Here is a 16,419-nt window from a genome sequence, read left to right on the forward strand (position 1 = left end):
GTGCAATGCAGTGTTAACTAGTGGGAAGACAGAACCTTAACCTAATACACATAATAAGGAGATAACTACTGAACAAAGGAAATATATGATTTGCTACGTGATTGTATATGGAATAACTACGGGAACGACCTTTGACCTTTATACACAACAAATGGAGGAAGGAGGGTGATATTTGACAACAATTAAACACAATTCTCATATCCATAACAATATATATATATATATATATATATGTATATATATATATATATAAAACACAGTTTGTGTGTGTGTGTGTGTAATGTTACCGATAGACTCCTAAACGGAGAGGCTCACATACTTGATATTTGGCACAGACATGGCCATTGAGCCTGGGAAGAACATGGCCGACCTAAAAATTTATTTCATAATATTTTTTTACCATATTTTTACCTCAGCGCATTTCAGCGAGGAATATTATGCACGGAATCTGACCGGTGGCAGAGCAGCGCGCTGATTCGCTCAGAGCGATCACGTGATGTTCCTTGCCGCCATTAACTCAGTTACGCATTCGCACGTATTTCAGAGCAAAAAGCGATTGCGTTTTTTCACATTTCAGCGAGGAACATTGCCATTCACACCACATAGGTTTTGGTAATGTCGGAGTTTACGGGCGTAAACTGGTTGGGTGGTTGTAATGTCGGAGTTTACGGGCATAAACTGGATAGGTGGTTGTAATGTCGGAGTTTACGGGCATAAACTGGATAGGTGGTTGTAATGTCGGAGTTTACGGGCGTAAACTGGATAGGTGGTTGTAATGTCGGAGTTTATGGGCATAAACTGGATAGGTGGCTGCCTTCAAACCAACTGCCTTGATGAATGCTTTGTCGAGTCTTACAGGTAGAGCAGTACCATGTCTTCCCGTCTGATACATCACCACGAGTAATAAAACCACAATGGACATTACATCGAGGGCAAATACAATAATTCTTGATGAGTCTGCGACATGCACACCACTTAATAATGTCAGGTATTAGAGCCAAAGAAGTGATATTATGATTAATACCTGACATTATTAAGTGGTGTGCACGTCGCAGACTCATCAAAAATTATTGTATTTGCCCTCGATGTAATGTCCATTGTGGTTTTATTACTCGTGGTGATGTATCAGACGGGAAGACATGGTACTGCTCTACCTGTAAGACTCGACAAAGCATTCGTCAAGGCAGTTGGTTTGAAGGCAGCCACCTATCCAGTTTACGCCCATAAACTCCGACATTACAACCACCTATCCAGTTTACGCCCGTAAACTCCGACATTACAACCACCTATCCAGTTTACGCCCGTAAACTCCGACATTACCTAGGTTTTTTTTTCTTTCATCTTTAGATCCTTTTTTTTTTTTCAGCGAGGAATATTATACACGGAATCTGAATCGGTGGCAGAGCAGCGCACCGATTCGCTCATTCGTGCTCATTGATGACGATCACGATCACATGATGACGTGATCACGAATGAGGTTAGTGACGCGATCACGTGATGCTCCTTGCCGCCATAAACTCACAGCAAGTAGCATAGATTTTAGCATGATTAGCATTTAGCATGATTTAGCATGATTTAGCATAGATAGTAGCATGTTTCACATAGATTTTTTTTCAGCGAGGAATATTATACACAGATTCTGACCGGTGGCAGAGCAGCGCGCTGATTCGCTCAGAGCGATCACGTGATGTTCCATCCCCGCCGCCAGTTGGCTTCACTTTTCACAGAGTATGAGCGTTCTATATATTTTCAATTCAGTGCGCCCAGTTTCACTCGCTCACGTACTTGATTTGTGGCATAGACATGGCCATTGGGCCTTCACGGTGTAAATTGTGCGAGGCTTTTGTCCGAGTGAGCTTGAGTCGAGAGGGCGAATGTACGGGATGGGAATGTACGGGTCTCCCTTCTCCCACCCGGCAACGCCGGTACTGGAAGGCGTCACAGGATCGGTGAGTCTCCAAAATCCGCTTCGTGCTGTTGCGAAGATTCAGGACGATGTCGCGATTGTTGTGCTGCTCTCCGACCATGAGAACTGCAACGTCATTGTTGACTGGCCCTCCCCTTCCCTCCCCCTTCCCCCTCCCCCCTCCGTCCTCCCCTCCCCCTCCCTTCCCCCTCCACCCTACCCTCTCCCCTTCTCCCCTCCCCCTCCCTTTTCCCCCTCCCCCTCCCTTTTCCCCCTCCCTTTTCCCCCTCCCCCTTCCCTTCCCCCCTACCCCTTCCCCTTCCCTCCTCCCCTCCCCCTCCCCTCCCCCTCCCCTCCCCCCTTCCCCTCCCCCCTCCACCCTCCCCCTCCCCCCTCCGACTCCTCTCCTCTCCCATCCCTCTCCCCCTCTCCTCCCCTCCCCCCTCCCCCTCCCCCTCCCCCTCCCCCTCCCCCCTCTTCTCCCTCACGTTTATACACGGATTGCCGGGTACTCCCCCCCCCCATCTTCTCCCCTCCCCCCTCTCCTCCCCTCCCCCCCTCTCCTCCCCTCCCCCCCCCCCGTTCCCCTCCCCTCCTCTTCCCCCTCCCCTCCCCTCCCCCACCCGGCAATGCCGGGTACTTCTGCTAGTATCCAATAAGTCCATTTTTCCCGTTCTACAACCTAAAGTTTTGTCTTAAACACTCAACGTTTCGGCCACCCGGCATACACTGAGCCTCCACTAGCCTTTACCAAGAGTAATTCCCTTGTTTACCTCCTCCCAGATATACCTGGGGGAAGGGGTGGGCCTATTCCGTCGACCAATCACAAAGCTGTGCTGCGAGACCTCGTGACAATATATGTGTATGACATACATGTGTATCATGACATACATATGTACGTGTATGACATATATTATGTGTATGACATACATGTGTATCATGACATAATATGTATGTGTATTACTTATGTGTATGACATAAGCCCCCCCCACTACAAGGAGAATCAGGCAAGTTCAAAGTTTTCAAGATGATAATTTGTAACTTTTGAAATGCTTGGTTTATGACAGTAGTCGTTTATTTTTGCTGTTCTTATAAAATAATGTCCTGTAGCGGTTCCCGCTGAATGTACACAATCGCCTTGCACCTGCCAGGACGCGGCCAGGGCGCGATCGCCATGCCAGGCTCGTCCGGACGGGCCCAGATGCACCTCTCCTGGGCATGCCCGGACTCGCTGTTGCCGGGCACGCCCGAACCTCCCGGGCACGCCCGGTCTCGTCTTTCCCGGGCATGCCCGCTCTCGCCTTTCCAGGGCTCGCCCAGAGCGCCCGGGCACGCCCAGCCTCGACTTGCCAGGCCGCGTCCAGGACGCCCGGGCATGTCCAGACTCGCCTTTCCAGGGCTCACCCAGAGCGTCCGGGCATGCCCGCTCTCGCCTTTCCAGGGCTCGCCCAGAGTGCTCGGGCACGCCCAGCCTCGACTTGCCAGGCCGCGTCCAGGACGCCCGGGCATGTCCAGACTCGCCTTTCCAGGACTCGCCCTTGACACCCGGGCATGCCTGGTCTCGGTTTTCCCGGGCAAACGCCCCGGCATAAATGTGTATATATATTGCTGCCCGATAAACGGGCTTGTGAGAATACCTGAGCTGTTTTGTTTCAATAAAGCAACTCGGACGAATTCCGTCTTTGGTCACGTCAATTCTTTCGACTCGTGTTGGAGCGCAGCTCCTTCACTGGTGACCTACCGACATGGACACGGCAGTGACTCTTAAACTGCCTACCTTCTGGGAGGCTCATGCGGCTGTTTGGTTCGCCCAGGCGGACTCCCAGTTCGCCCTGCGAGGCATCACCGCGGACGACACCCGCTTCCACCACGTTGTGGCAGCGCTCGGTTCCGCCACCGCGGCCCGCGCCCTGAGCCTCCTCGAGCACCCGCCGGCTGCTGACAAGTATGACGCGCTGAAGACGCTCCTCCTCGACGCTTTCGCTCTCTCACCGGCGGCACCCGCACGGCGCCTGCTCGACCTGCCCGAGCTCGGTGACACGCGCCCGTCCGAGCGCATGGACTATATGCTCTCATTGCTCGGTGAGCACTCTCCGGATTTTCTGTTCCGCGAGCTGTTCCTTCGCCAGCTGCCTCACCCGGTACGCCTCACCCTGGCTGGCACGTCGATCACTGATCCCCGCGCCCTCGCCAGGGAAGCCGATAAGATCTCCTCGGCGGGCCAACACATCGGCGTGGCTACCTGGAGCCTGCCGCCGTCCGAGGCGACGCCCGAGCGCCCTGCGCGGTTGGAGGCCGAACTGCCGGTGCAACTGGCGGCCGCCACGCCGCGCTGACCGCTTCCGACACGACGGCCGGGGCCTCCACCTGACCAGGCGTGGTGTTATTACCACGCCAGGTTCGGATACAAGGCTCGGACGTGCCAACCCCCGTGCACTTTCGGCAAGTCGGGAAACGGCCGGGCTGGCGTTCATTCCCAGCCATGAGCGCCGGCCACTCGGGCAACTTGCTTTTTATTCGGGACAAGGCGTCCGGGCGGCGTTTCCTTTGTGACACCGGCGCCCAACTGAGCGTCATACCCGCCTCCGAGCAGGACAGGCGGGACGCCGTTTGCGGCCCCTCTTTGGTCGCTGCTAATGGCTCGGCCATACGCACTTTCGGCCCGCGCGACGTCACCCTCTGCTTCGGCAGCCAGCGCTTTCAGTGGACCTTTGTGACCGCCTGCGTCCCCATGGCTTTGCTGGGCGCCGACTTCCTCTGCGCGCACGGGCTGCTGGTCGACGTCAAACGACGTCGCCTTGTCAACGCCGAGACCTTCAGCTCCCTGGCGTGCACGATGAGCAGCTCCGCGCCGACCGAACTGGCGTGCGCCCTCCCGACGGCGAACGAGTTCGCTCGCCTGCTCGCGGAATTCCCGGCCCTCACGCGGCCGACGTTTTCGGCCGTCGCAGTGCGGCATGGGATCGAGCACCACATACCCACTATGGGCCCGCCGGTCTACGCCAGGGCCCGCCGCCTCGACCTGGCCAAGCTCGCCGTGGCAAAGGCCGAATTCGACGCGTTGGAGCACCTCAGCATTGTGCGGCGCTCCAATAGCGCGTGGGCCTCACCACTGCACATCGTGCCAAAGCCGGGGGGCGGGTGGCGCCCGTGTGGCAACTACCGCCGCCTCAACGACGCTACCACCCCCGACAGGTACCCGATCCCGCACATCCAGGACTTTTCCGCCCGTTTGGCGGGACGGGTCATATTTTCCAAAATTGACCTGATACGGGGATACCACCAGGTACCTGTCCGGGCGGCCGACGTCCCGAAGACGGCCGTCATCACGCCGTTCGGCCTGTTCGAATTTTTGAGGATGCCGTTTGGCCTCAAGAACGCGGCCCAGGCATTCCAGCGCTTAATGGACGGCGTGCTGCGCAACCTGCCATTTCTTTTCGTCTATCTGGACGACATCCTCGTCGCCAGCACGTCCCGCGCCGAGCACCTCCTCCACCTCCGAACACTGTTCGGTCGCCTCAGCGAGCACGGCTTAATTGTCAACCCGGCCAAATGCCACTTCCGCACGACGACCGTTGACTTTTTGGGCCACCGCATCACCAAGACCGGGGCCGTGCCACTGCCGACCAAGGTCGAGGCCATCACCACGTTCCCGCGTCCCCGTTCCATCAAGGCCCTACAAGAGTTCCTCGGCATGGTGAATTTTATCACCGATTCGTGCCCCGCGCTGCTCAGCTCATGCGGCCCCTTTACGAGGCCCTCCGGGGCAAGCCGGCCAAGCATGACATCGTTTGGTCCGCGGCCATGGACGCGGCCTTCGCGAGCGCAAAACGGGCCCTCGCCGACGCAACGCTGCTGGCTCACGCGGTGCTCAACGCGCCCATCGCCCTCACTACGGACGCCTCCAACTACGCGGTGGGCGCCGTCCATGAACAATCGGTGGACGGGGTTTGGCAGCCACTCGCTTTTTTCAGCCGGCAACTCCGGCCGAACGAGTAAAAATACAGCACGTTCGACCGCGAGCTGCTCGGTCTATTCCTGGCCGTTCGCCATTTCCGACACCTCCTGGAGGGCCGCCCGTTCACGGCTTTCGTCGACCACAAGCCATTGGTCTATGCAATGGCCAAAGTCACGGAGCCGTGGTCGGCCCGCCAGCAGCGCCACCTTTCCGCCGTGTCGGAATTCACCACGGACACCCGGCACGTCGCCGGCAAAGACAACGCCGTGGCCGACTGTCTTTCTCGGGCGAGCGCGAACGCGGTCCACCTCGGTGTGGACTTCGCGCTCATGGCGGCCGACCAGACCACCGACACCTCGGTGTAGGCCCTCCGGGCAGCGGACACGGGCCTCCGCCTGGCCAACATCCCCTTCGCGGGCACCGTCCTGCTCTGCGACGTCTCCCAGGGCCAGCCTCGCCCCATCGTGCCCATTTCCTGGCAGCGCCGCATCTTCGCCTCCATCCACGGCCTTTCTCACCCGGGCCGGAAAGCTTCTCAGAAGCTGGTGTCGGCGTGTTTCGTCTGGCACGGCCTTCGACGGAACGTCTGCGACTGGGCCAACGCCTGCACGGCCTGCCAGCGGGCCAAGGTCCACCGCCACACCCAGGCCCCGCTAGCACCTTTCACCGTGCCTGCACGGCGTTTCGACCACGTCCAAGTGGACCTGGTGGGTCGCCTACCCCCATCGCGGGGGTTCACCCACCTGCTCACCATGGTGGACAGGACCACCAGGTGCCCGGAGGCCGTGCCCCTCACCTCGACCACCCACCACCAGATCGGACGCCCCCCCCCCCATGACCCTCCAGGGGTCGCTTTGGCCGGGTCATCCGGACCCCCCTTAAATTGACCCTGCCGGTGCAGGTCGATTCTGGAGGGGCGTGTGTAGCGGTTCCCGCTGAATGTACACTGCCAGGACGTAGCAGGCCTTGCACCTGCCAGGACGCGGCCAGGGCGCGATCGCCATGCCGGGCTCGTCCGGACGGGCCCAGATGCACCTCTCCTGGGCATGCCCGGACTCGCTGTTCCCGGGCACGCCCGAACTTCCCGGGCACGCCCGGTCTCGTCTTTCCCGGGCATGCCCGCTCTTGCCTTTCCAGGGCTCGCCCAGAGCGCCCGGGCACGCCCAGCCTCGACTTGTCAGGCCGCGTCCAGGACGCCCGGGCATGTCCAGACTCGCCTTTCCAGGACTCGCCCAGAGCGTCCGGGCATGCCCGCTCTCGCCTTTCCAGGGCTCGCCCAGAGCGCTCGGGCACGCCCAGCCTCGACTTGCCAGGCCGCGTCCAGGACGCCCGGGCATGTCCAGACTCGCCTTTCCAGGACTCGCCCTTGACACCCGGGCATGCCTGGTCTCGGTTTTCCCGGGCAAACGCCCCGGCATAAATGTGTATATATATTGCTGCCCGATAAACGGGCTTGTGAGAATACCTGAGTTGTTTTGTTTCAATAAAGCAACTCGGACGAATTCCGTCTTTGGTCGCGTCAATTCTTTCGACTCGCGTTGGAGCACAGCTCCTTCAGTCCTTTGCTTTTCCAAATAATTTGGAGTTCCGGGTAATTGAAATGTTTCCACCTTCTGTGTGTTGGAATCGGTTAAGACTGAGATTAATGCATATAAGAAGGGAGAACGAAAATGTAGTTGTCAGAATTGTGTGGAAACAGAATGTGTATGTGGAGGTGGTTGGTTGTTGGCAGCAAGTCACGAAAATTCTTCTTCTTCTGATTTCCTCCCATTCATGGAACCATCTTCCCAAAGCTGTTCAATCCCATCCTTCCCTCCAGGGTGTGAAGCACGTGGTGCACCACAATCTCATGTCATCCCCATCTCTACCCACGATCCTTTCTCTCCCCATTGACCCTTCCTAACGCAAATCCCCTTACTGGCGACTGTGTTTCCTCTCCTCTCTGTCACCTCTTTTACCTGTTCATTAATTTGTTCCCTCGATTGGCTTGTCCAAGTGTGGTCCCGCTGTGTCAATACGTTGCCTTTTCACCTCCACCATCACCTGGCCCTTCCATGAATGTTTCTCTTGTATAGCAAATAAAAAGATTAATAACTCGGGAGAAAATCAAGAGGGTTTTATGAGGGAATGAGATCATTGTCGCTATGATATTGTGGTGCTACCTGGATGTTGACAAATTGCTACAGACTACGCGTCCACATTTCCTGGATGGAAATTTGTACTCGAACTATCTTCCTATTGACTCGTATGTCACGTCGATATCCAAGAAAAGATGACGTTATCATTAGCCGTTCACCTTTAGCACCTGCAGTTTCAGGTCGTTTACTGGTCTTCATGATCACACTTGGCAATCTTTCCATTGATTTGCACAGGAGGTTTGGAGTAAATTTGGATGGGATTTCACCCGACTTTGGTGAATCACAGACTTCAAGCCTTCCTCATATCCCCCCATATTGTACATGTTCACCATTCCCCATATTATCCATGGCCTCCCATAAAGGTAACAATGATGCACCCACAGGTACGAGATTCACTCGAGGAAATTACCTGTTATGGCGACCAGTATCGATTTGGTACCTGTGTATTAGGTTTACAGTTCATGTACGCGTGCACAAGTACGTACACAACACACACATTTCATCAAAACATCTTAACGAGTGTTGTCTGCTATGATTAACATGGTATAACTCCACTGTAACTTGTGGTAGATTATTAATTTCATCTTTATTTGTTACTTGTAAAATCGAAGATTTTTCAAGTATATTGGTCGGTTGTGTTTGTGGTTCTGTCTGTCTGTTTGTCTGTCTGTCTGTCTGTTTTTTTTTTTTTTTTTTTTTTTGTATACTGTATACTGTGACCTTTTTTGTATACTGTGACCTACAGGTCACAATTTGTCAAATCACAATTTGTTTGTCACCGGCCTACAGGTCACAATTTTCAACCGATCTTCACGAAACTTCACCAAATGGTAGAGTTGATCAAAATCAGGAAGCATATTGTTTTTGGGGTCAATAGGTCAAAAGGTCAACATAGGCCAAAGGTCACCAACTTTGCTAAATTTCTAAAATCCTCAATTTTCATCCGATTGACTTGACATTTGAAGAGAACTTGCATATCTGGTCACTAAATTCAACCACCAAGTATTTTTGAAGTCAACATAGGCCAAAAGGTAAACATAGGCCAAATTTCTAAAATCCTCAATTTTCATCCGATTCACTTTAAATATGAAGAGGACTTGCATAACTGGTCACTGAATTCAACCACCAAGTATTTTTGAGGTCAACATAGGCCAAATGGTCAACATAGGCCAAATTTCTAAAATCCTCAATTTTCATCCAATTGACTTGAAATTTGAAGAGGACTTGCATATCTGGTCACTGAATTCAACCACCAAGTATTCTTGAGGTCAACATAGGCCAAAAGGTCAACATAGGCCAAATTTTTAATATCCTCAATTTTCATCCGATTGACTTGAAAATTGAACAGAATTTGCACATTGAGTCACTAAATAGGGAAACCTAACTATTTTTGAGGTCAAAATGTCAAAGGTCAACTCAAGGTCAACCTTCCAAAATCATCATTTTTCATCTGGAAAATCGTCACTTCTCATCCTGTTGACCCAAGCTTTGATCATTCATTCATTCATGAAATGGACAATTTGCTGTATCAATGGAAAATTTTTGGGGGGTGGGGGGGCGGATTATGCAAGTTTCATGCTACACATGACGTCTTCTTGTTTATTTATTAATTTAAGTTAATGGTATCCATTTGTTTTATACCTTGTACCTCTCCCTCCCTCCCCTCCCTCTCTCTCTCTCCATCCCCTCACTTCCACCCCCTCCCAGCTCTTTCCCTTCCACAGATCTTCCGATGTCCCTGTTCTCTACTGTTGTTGTGCTTGTATGCTTCCCTCTCTCTCCCCATCTTGTCTCCCGCTCCCTTTATTATATGTTTTATGTGTCTCTGTTTGTTTCTATGTGTTTTATGTATTAGCTCTTACACGAGCCTCGACTTTGTATTAAAAAAAAGAGGTTCATCAGTGAGTGCCGGACAATGTTTTAGGCAAAAAAATAGTTTTAGAAAATTTTGAAAAAAATAACTTGGGTTCTTGGGTTTTTTTTTTTTTTTTTGTAAACTGCCATATAGTGCTCTGTATAGTACCTAAGCCTTTGTAGCTATGTAAAAGGTAATATTAAATGATCCCGAACCCCATTTCCTTCGTGGGTATTGGGAAGTATTTAAGGCCCCCACCAAAAATTGATTTATTCAAAATGCCAACAGGATTAGAACAGCACCGGTCAGCGTCCAAGTACACCTACTAGTATTGTACAAATACAGGTATGAAATCTAACCAGTTGCAGTCTGTGAAAAACACTGCTCTATTGCATTTTCAATTGATATACCGCAAATTGCAGCATCAGTCAGCTTACTTGGCTTGTACCTGCTTAATTCCTCCAACTTTCCACTTAAATCCTGCACTCTTCTTTCCCTAAATAGAAGTGTATTTCCTGCTGGCAACACACAAGGCAAATTCACAAAGTTGTACAAACTAGACAATCAAAATATTTCACTTTTTAATATATATATAATAATATCAAGGCTGCCCTTTTCAATTGAAGATGGCCATTCACATGTGATATGTGAACAACCTAGTAACATTAATCTGTTCACAATGAAGGAGCTGCTGACCAGACAACCACGCTCTGAGGATAGCCAGCAGTGTGACTTGGTCTCAAGGGATGACGAGAAGACCAGACAACTTTTTGTCTGCAGTTTAGTTGGGAATTTAGAATTTGTTCAGGATGCCAGTGATTGATAACTCGTCTACTTTTGAAGAAAGATCGTGGGATCTTTGTCTACCAACAACCCGTGCTGGCAAGCGGGTCTTGTGACTTAACGTCCTTCTGATGGACGGCACACACCATGCATGTGAAACACCAGGATGACCCAAGAAAGACAGCTCAAAGGAGCAAGCACCTCTAAGCTATTCTGGCAGCACATAATAATACTGTATATAATAAACTAGAACGGCACTCAGGAGAGAGCATACCTCCACCTGGTTGGCCATATCACTCAATGGTGAATAATCACTTTAAAAATTCTACTAGCTCGATCCGGATCCGGATCTTCACCAAAATTGAATCGATTCTTCCTTGTCACACTCGATGTCACAATCGATCCAACGTTTTGAGATATCCTGCTATGTATAGTTTTTGGCCCTATCTCCCAATGGTGAAGAATCACTTTTTTTAATTCTAGTAGCCGGATCCGAATCCGGATCTTCACCAAAATCTAATAATTTCGTCCTTGTCACATACACTACATCTCTGCCAAATTTCGTCCGAATCCGTCCACAACCTTTTGAGATATTTTGTTCACAAACGGACAGACAGACAGACAAACGGACAGACAGACAGGGGTGAAAACATAACCTCCATCCACCTTTGGTGGCGGAGGTAAAAATGGTTGAAGTATTTTTGTTAGGATCATTATCTTATTTGCAGATTCCAAATTGATGACCTCATAATGAGAGCAAAGCTGTCATCTTGGGTAGCACCGCGCTGTATGATCCAATGATAATTGCTGCAACCTCCTACTGGCACAGTTATGGAGAAACATCATTAAAGGTGATGCTTACAAACAATGGAAACTTCACTTGCTTTTGACACAATGATGAGGTTTAATAACAAACATTTCTCTTCAAAAGCAGCAAGTGAGGACGCATGAATCAAAGTCAAAGCAACAGTCAACTGCATGTGCATGCAAGAACAGGTATAAGCAAGACGCTAACATAATGCACGGTTTCACAGCAAGCTCAGTGCAGATCAGATTAAATAGCCAAATCTCTCCTGAAATCTAAGCACATCTACATACACATATATAGGCTTTCAAATTAAATGTGACAAAAAAAATTGCGACCATCACTGCAAAAAAATGGTCAATAATATATATTACTACTTAAATGGACGCAATTATTCCCACCTTCTTGTGGGATTGGCTGGGAAATGATTTTTTTGACCGACGTCTTTCAGGTCAGCGAGTAAACTGGCCAGGCCTGAGGTTCAGCTGCAGTTAGCAGGAAGGTTCAGGGTGCTGGTAACTTGCATCCACTTTGTGAAAGATAACATGGATCTTAGAAATCCACTAATTGGACAGTGCTGAGAGATGCGTGCTTCAACTTTATGTCTCTCCGGAGACAAACACATTGACCTATTGTCCTGCATATCAAACACCATGGTAGAGTTTATAGCTGGGTCGAAATTACAGCTAAGCCCAAGTATAATCCCAAGTATTTATTTTGTCCATCAAAGACAGCTCAAAGGGGTGTACGCATATATCTAAGTTATCCTGCAAGTATATACTGTGTATACTGTATATACAGACTTGGCATTTATTATGGAATATTTTTTTTTCTTGACTTGGGTTTACTTTCTGAACTCAGTATATCAATCTGGTGAGTTTCTTTTACCCTTCGGTGATGTCTTTGTTGAAAGAACCATGTCACTGATTGTCGTTCGCAGCAAGAAGTCAATAACAGGATTATATCACAGGTGGCGTGACAAAATGTAAAGACAGGTACATTTGACGATTGGCTTCACAATCGGGTATACAAGGGTTGTTGCGTTCTGTATTAGTGGAAAACAACTGCTGCACGTCTACAAAAGTTATTGCCGCTTCCTCTGGAGATGGTCCGTCAACTTGACAATGCTGTTTGTCATGGAGTGGTGGCTTTACGAAATTCTGGCATGAAACAGCGTGCTATTGCTCGGCAGTATGGCATCACTCAAGGTCAGGTGTCAAAGATCCTGAAACGAAATGCTCAGAGGGGTGTCCCTCCTCCAATACCGAGGCCAGGACGTCCACGCAGAACCACAAGGAGAGATGATCGCCAGCTGCACCGGTTAGTCTGCAATGGCCGTACCAAGTCAGCTAATCGGCTTAGGGCTGAGTGGCAGCAACTGACAAATGTGCCTGTATCCAGAAGGCTAGTCAACCAACGACTGGTTCAAGCAGGCTATCGTGCCAGGCGTCCCCTGAGAAAGCCATGCCTGACCAGACAACACAGCCAGCGCCGATTGCAGTGGGCCAGAGAGCACCATGAATGGCAGCCAGGACACTGGAATCACGTGACCTTCAGTGACGAGTCTAGATTTCTGGTCTATCGTCAAGATGGCCACGTCCGAGTGCGCAGACAAGTACATGAAGCCCACAACGAAGATTGTATAGTGCCAAGAGTCCAGGCTGGAGGTGTTGGGGTGACCGTTTGGGCTGCTTTTCATGCAGGGGGCAAAACTGACCTGGTTGTTCCGAATGGAAACCTGAACCAGTTCAAGTACAGGGTCATTCTGGAAGAAACATTGCTTCCATTTGCTCGTGCAGCCTTTCAAGGAAACTTTGTCTTCCAAGATGACAATGCACGGCCTCATCGTGCTCGCATGATCCAAGACTTTCTTGCTGACCGTGGTGTAGAGCATATGGAGTGGCCTGCCATGTCCCTGGATATGAATCCGATAGAGAACTTGTGGGCAGAATTAACGCGTCAAATCGACAACTTGGACCAGCAGCCGACCTCTGTGCGTGAATTGCAGCAGGCTATTGTCACTGCATGGCAAGCGATTCCTGTCCAAACCTTGGCAAATCTCGTGAACAGCATGCCTCAACGTGTACGTGCTCTCCTGAATGCTCATGGGGGTTACACGAAGTACTGAACTGTAATTTTACTGTCCGTAATCCCAGTCATAATTTAGCTTTTGTTTTTGTTGAAATTTTTTTTGGCTAATGTGCAAAATAAAGAGATACTTCTGGAAAACGTACAGAAGTTTAACACAGTACTGTCCGTGAATTGAGTTCGATATCAGTTTACATCACTTTCAAGGATCAATTTATTTGCTTCGAAATGTCAAATGTGGTTTTTTCTTTCTTTTAAAGGTCACATTAACAAAATCTAGAATAATTTCAACATAATTCCAATGAACTCTTGGTTCTAAGTCATCTTGAAAAGTAAGTTCACCCCCACAAAAAAAATATTCCATATTAAATGCCAAGTCGGTATATATATATATATATATATATATATATATATATATATATTGCCTTCAGAAACTATTCACACCCCTTGACTATTTTCACATTTTGCTGTATTACAGCCTGAATAAAAAATGGATTAAATTTAAGTTTTTGTCACTGATCAACACATAAATACCCCATAGGGTCAAAGTGGATTTTTTTTTTAGAAATTCTTACAAAATAATTAAAAATGAAAAGCTGAAATGTCTTGAGTCAATTGGTAATCAACCACTTTTGCTATGACACTCCTATTTGAGCTCAGGTGCATCCAATTTCCTTTAATCTTCCTTGAGATGTCTCGACAACTTGATTGGAGTCCACCTGTGGCCAATTCAATTGGTTGGACATGATTAAGAACAAAACACACCTTTCTATATAAGGTCCAACAGTTGACAATGCAGGTCAGAGCAGAAACTCTACCTTGAAATCTAAGGAACAAGATAGAACTGTGACAGGCATAGATCTGGGGCAGGGTATAAAACAATTTATAAAGTGTTGAAAGTTCCCAAGAGCACAGTGAGCTCCATCATTAGGAAATGGAAAGAACATGGAATTACCCAGACCCTACCAAAAGCAGGCCGTTCGACCAAACTGAACAACCAGGCAAGAAGGACCTTGGTCAGGGAGGTGACCAATAACCCAATGACCACTCTGACAAAACTACAGATATCCTTGACTGAGATGGGAGAACCTGCTAGAAGGACGACAGTCTGCATCACTTCACAAATCTAGGCTTTATGGGAGAGTGGCCAGACGGAAGCCACTCCTGAGAAAAAAGCACATGGCAGCAAACCTGGAATTTGCAAGAAGACACATGAAAGACTCTAAGAGCATGAGTACTAACTTTTTCCACATGCGAAATTTGCATTTATGTTTATTTAAATTATACAATGGACGACAAAATGTAAATGTTTCATGATCTTTGTTATATTATATCACCTTTTTCTATCAATATTGTTGAAATGAAGATCAAATAGCTGTATGTTGAAATATGTTGAAAAAGTCAAAACGTTACATGGGGTGTACTTACTTTTTCACGTGACTGTATACTTATCTTAAATGGTGGGACTGAACATAAAAAGTGCTAGTGTTCTGCAATGGTAAAACATATATACGAGCACAGAGAAATACCAAGCTTAACATAATTCACCAAATATCCGTCTTTCTATCTGTCCGTCTGTTCGACGGTACCGCAAAAACAGCTGAACCGATCGCAACGATATTTTGGGTGGGTAATCCTGGGACCTCCTGGAGTAAAATAGGGTATATTGTTTTTCCAATTTCAGCTTTGGCCTCCAGCATTTTCAGGTTTGGACTCCCACATAACGTTATTTTCCCGGGTGCCGCACAAACGGCTGTACCGATCGGACTCGGTGACCTCAGACAAAGACCTTTGATAAGGACATGGGCTGAATTCCTGCTTGAGAGAATGCCAACCCCCTCCCGCCATCACGGTCGTCTCTCCAACTCACAATCCCACGAGATATGTGGAAAGGACGACCCAAAACCAATTATCTTCTTTTTGATTCGTATATAAGCACCATTAAAAGTATTGTTGCGGGGGCCGGGTTCAAAAGTCCCCCTTCTTGACAACAATTTTGTTGCGTGATTCCCCTCGGTTAATATCGGAGAATCACGAATACCTTCAAGGTGCACGGATCAAGGTGCACGCGTGTGCCGAAGAAACGCGCGATCGAACCCTCACTTTCCCACACCTTATGGGTGCCGAGCGGATTTGCACGGTGTGGAAAGCGCCGTTACCCCACGAGATTTATGGACCTGAGTCTAGCCAAATTCAGTCCCGGATGAAGCTAGGCCAATTGGTGAAAGGATGTACCAAACAGGTTGGAAAGTAACAACAAAATGTACATCCTTTTATTTTGAAGGCACAGAGAAACAGAGACGAAGATACAGCTTACCAATTCTTACTTAATAATAACCCCACTGGTGCCTTCACACTCTGACACACTCACACTCAGGGAATAACACTCTGGTTAAGGGCGTACCGATGTACGTGCTGGAATTGCCTCACTGGTGACCACGTGGTCTGGTGTGCGCAGCTTGCGGCTCGATGAGGCCAGGTCCGAAGGACGAACTCCAGCGCAGGTTGAGCTAGATTCAGCGCAGGTGGGACGAGCTGCCATGCAGGCAGACAACTTCAGCTGAGGTGAGTCGTGTCGAAAGCCAACGCTTGCAGGTCAGCCGGATGGTGCAAAAGATCAGCGCAGAAGCGATTGGTGGTCGACAAAACACAAAGGCCAAAACACGTGTCGTCTGGTGGAGCCAAAACAAGAGAGTCCAGAGCAGGGAGTCGTCCACATGGCGAAATCCAAAGCAAGAGAATCGTGTCGTCCACGAGGCAAAAATCCAAGGCAAGATAGAGGTCGTCCTGTGCGCGCGAAATCCCAGGCAAAGAGAATGATAATGCGCTCTGCGTGGGCTTTTACCAGATCCGCCCACGCATGCAAAAAATGTTTCACAGCCTCCC

The 16,419-nt window shown here is 49.4% G+C and overlaps 1 long non-coding RNA gene across 1 annotated transcript in view; it reads right to left on the reverse strand.

The window, feature by feature from the left end:
- Nucleotides 1-11,433, reverse strand: part of LOC137436516 (uncharacterized) — a 29,007-nt gene extending 17,574 nt beyond the window's left edge. Inside the window, exons 1-2 of the long non-coding RNA XR_010986298.2 lie at nt 11,385-11,433; nt 10,306-10,372 (exon numbers count right to left, since the gene is read on the reverse strand). This is a non-coding gene — a long non-coding RNA (uncharacterized LOC137436516). The remainder of the gene's footprint in view (nt 1-10,305; nt 10,373-11,384) is intronic.
- Nucleotides 11,434-16,419: the final 4,986 nt, after the last annotated feature.

The sequence above is a fragment of the Myxine glutinosa genome, chromosome 11 (assembly GCF_964187855.1).
Source record: "Myxine glutinosa chromosome 11, kmMyxGlut1.1, whole genome shotgun sequence".
Taxonomy (NCBI): Eukaryota; Metazoa; Chordata; class Myxini; order Myxiniformes; family Myxinidae; genus Myxine; species Myxine glutinosa.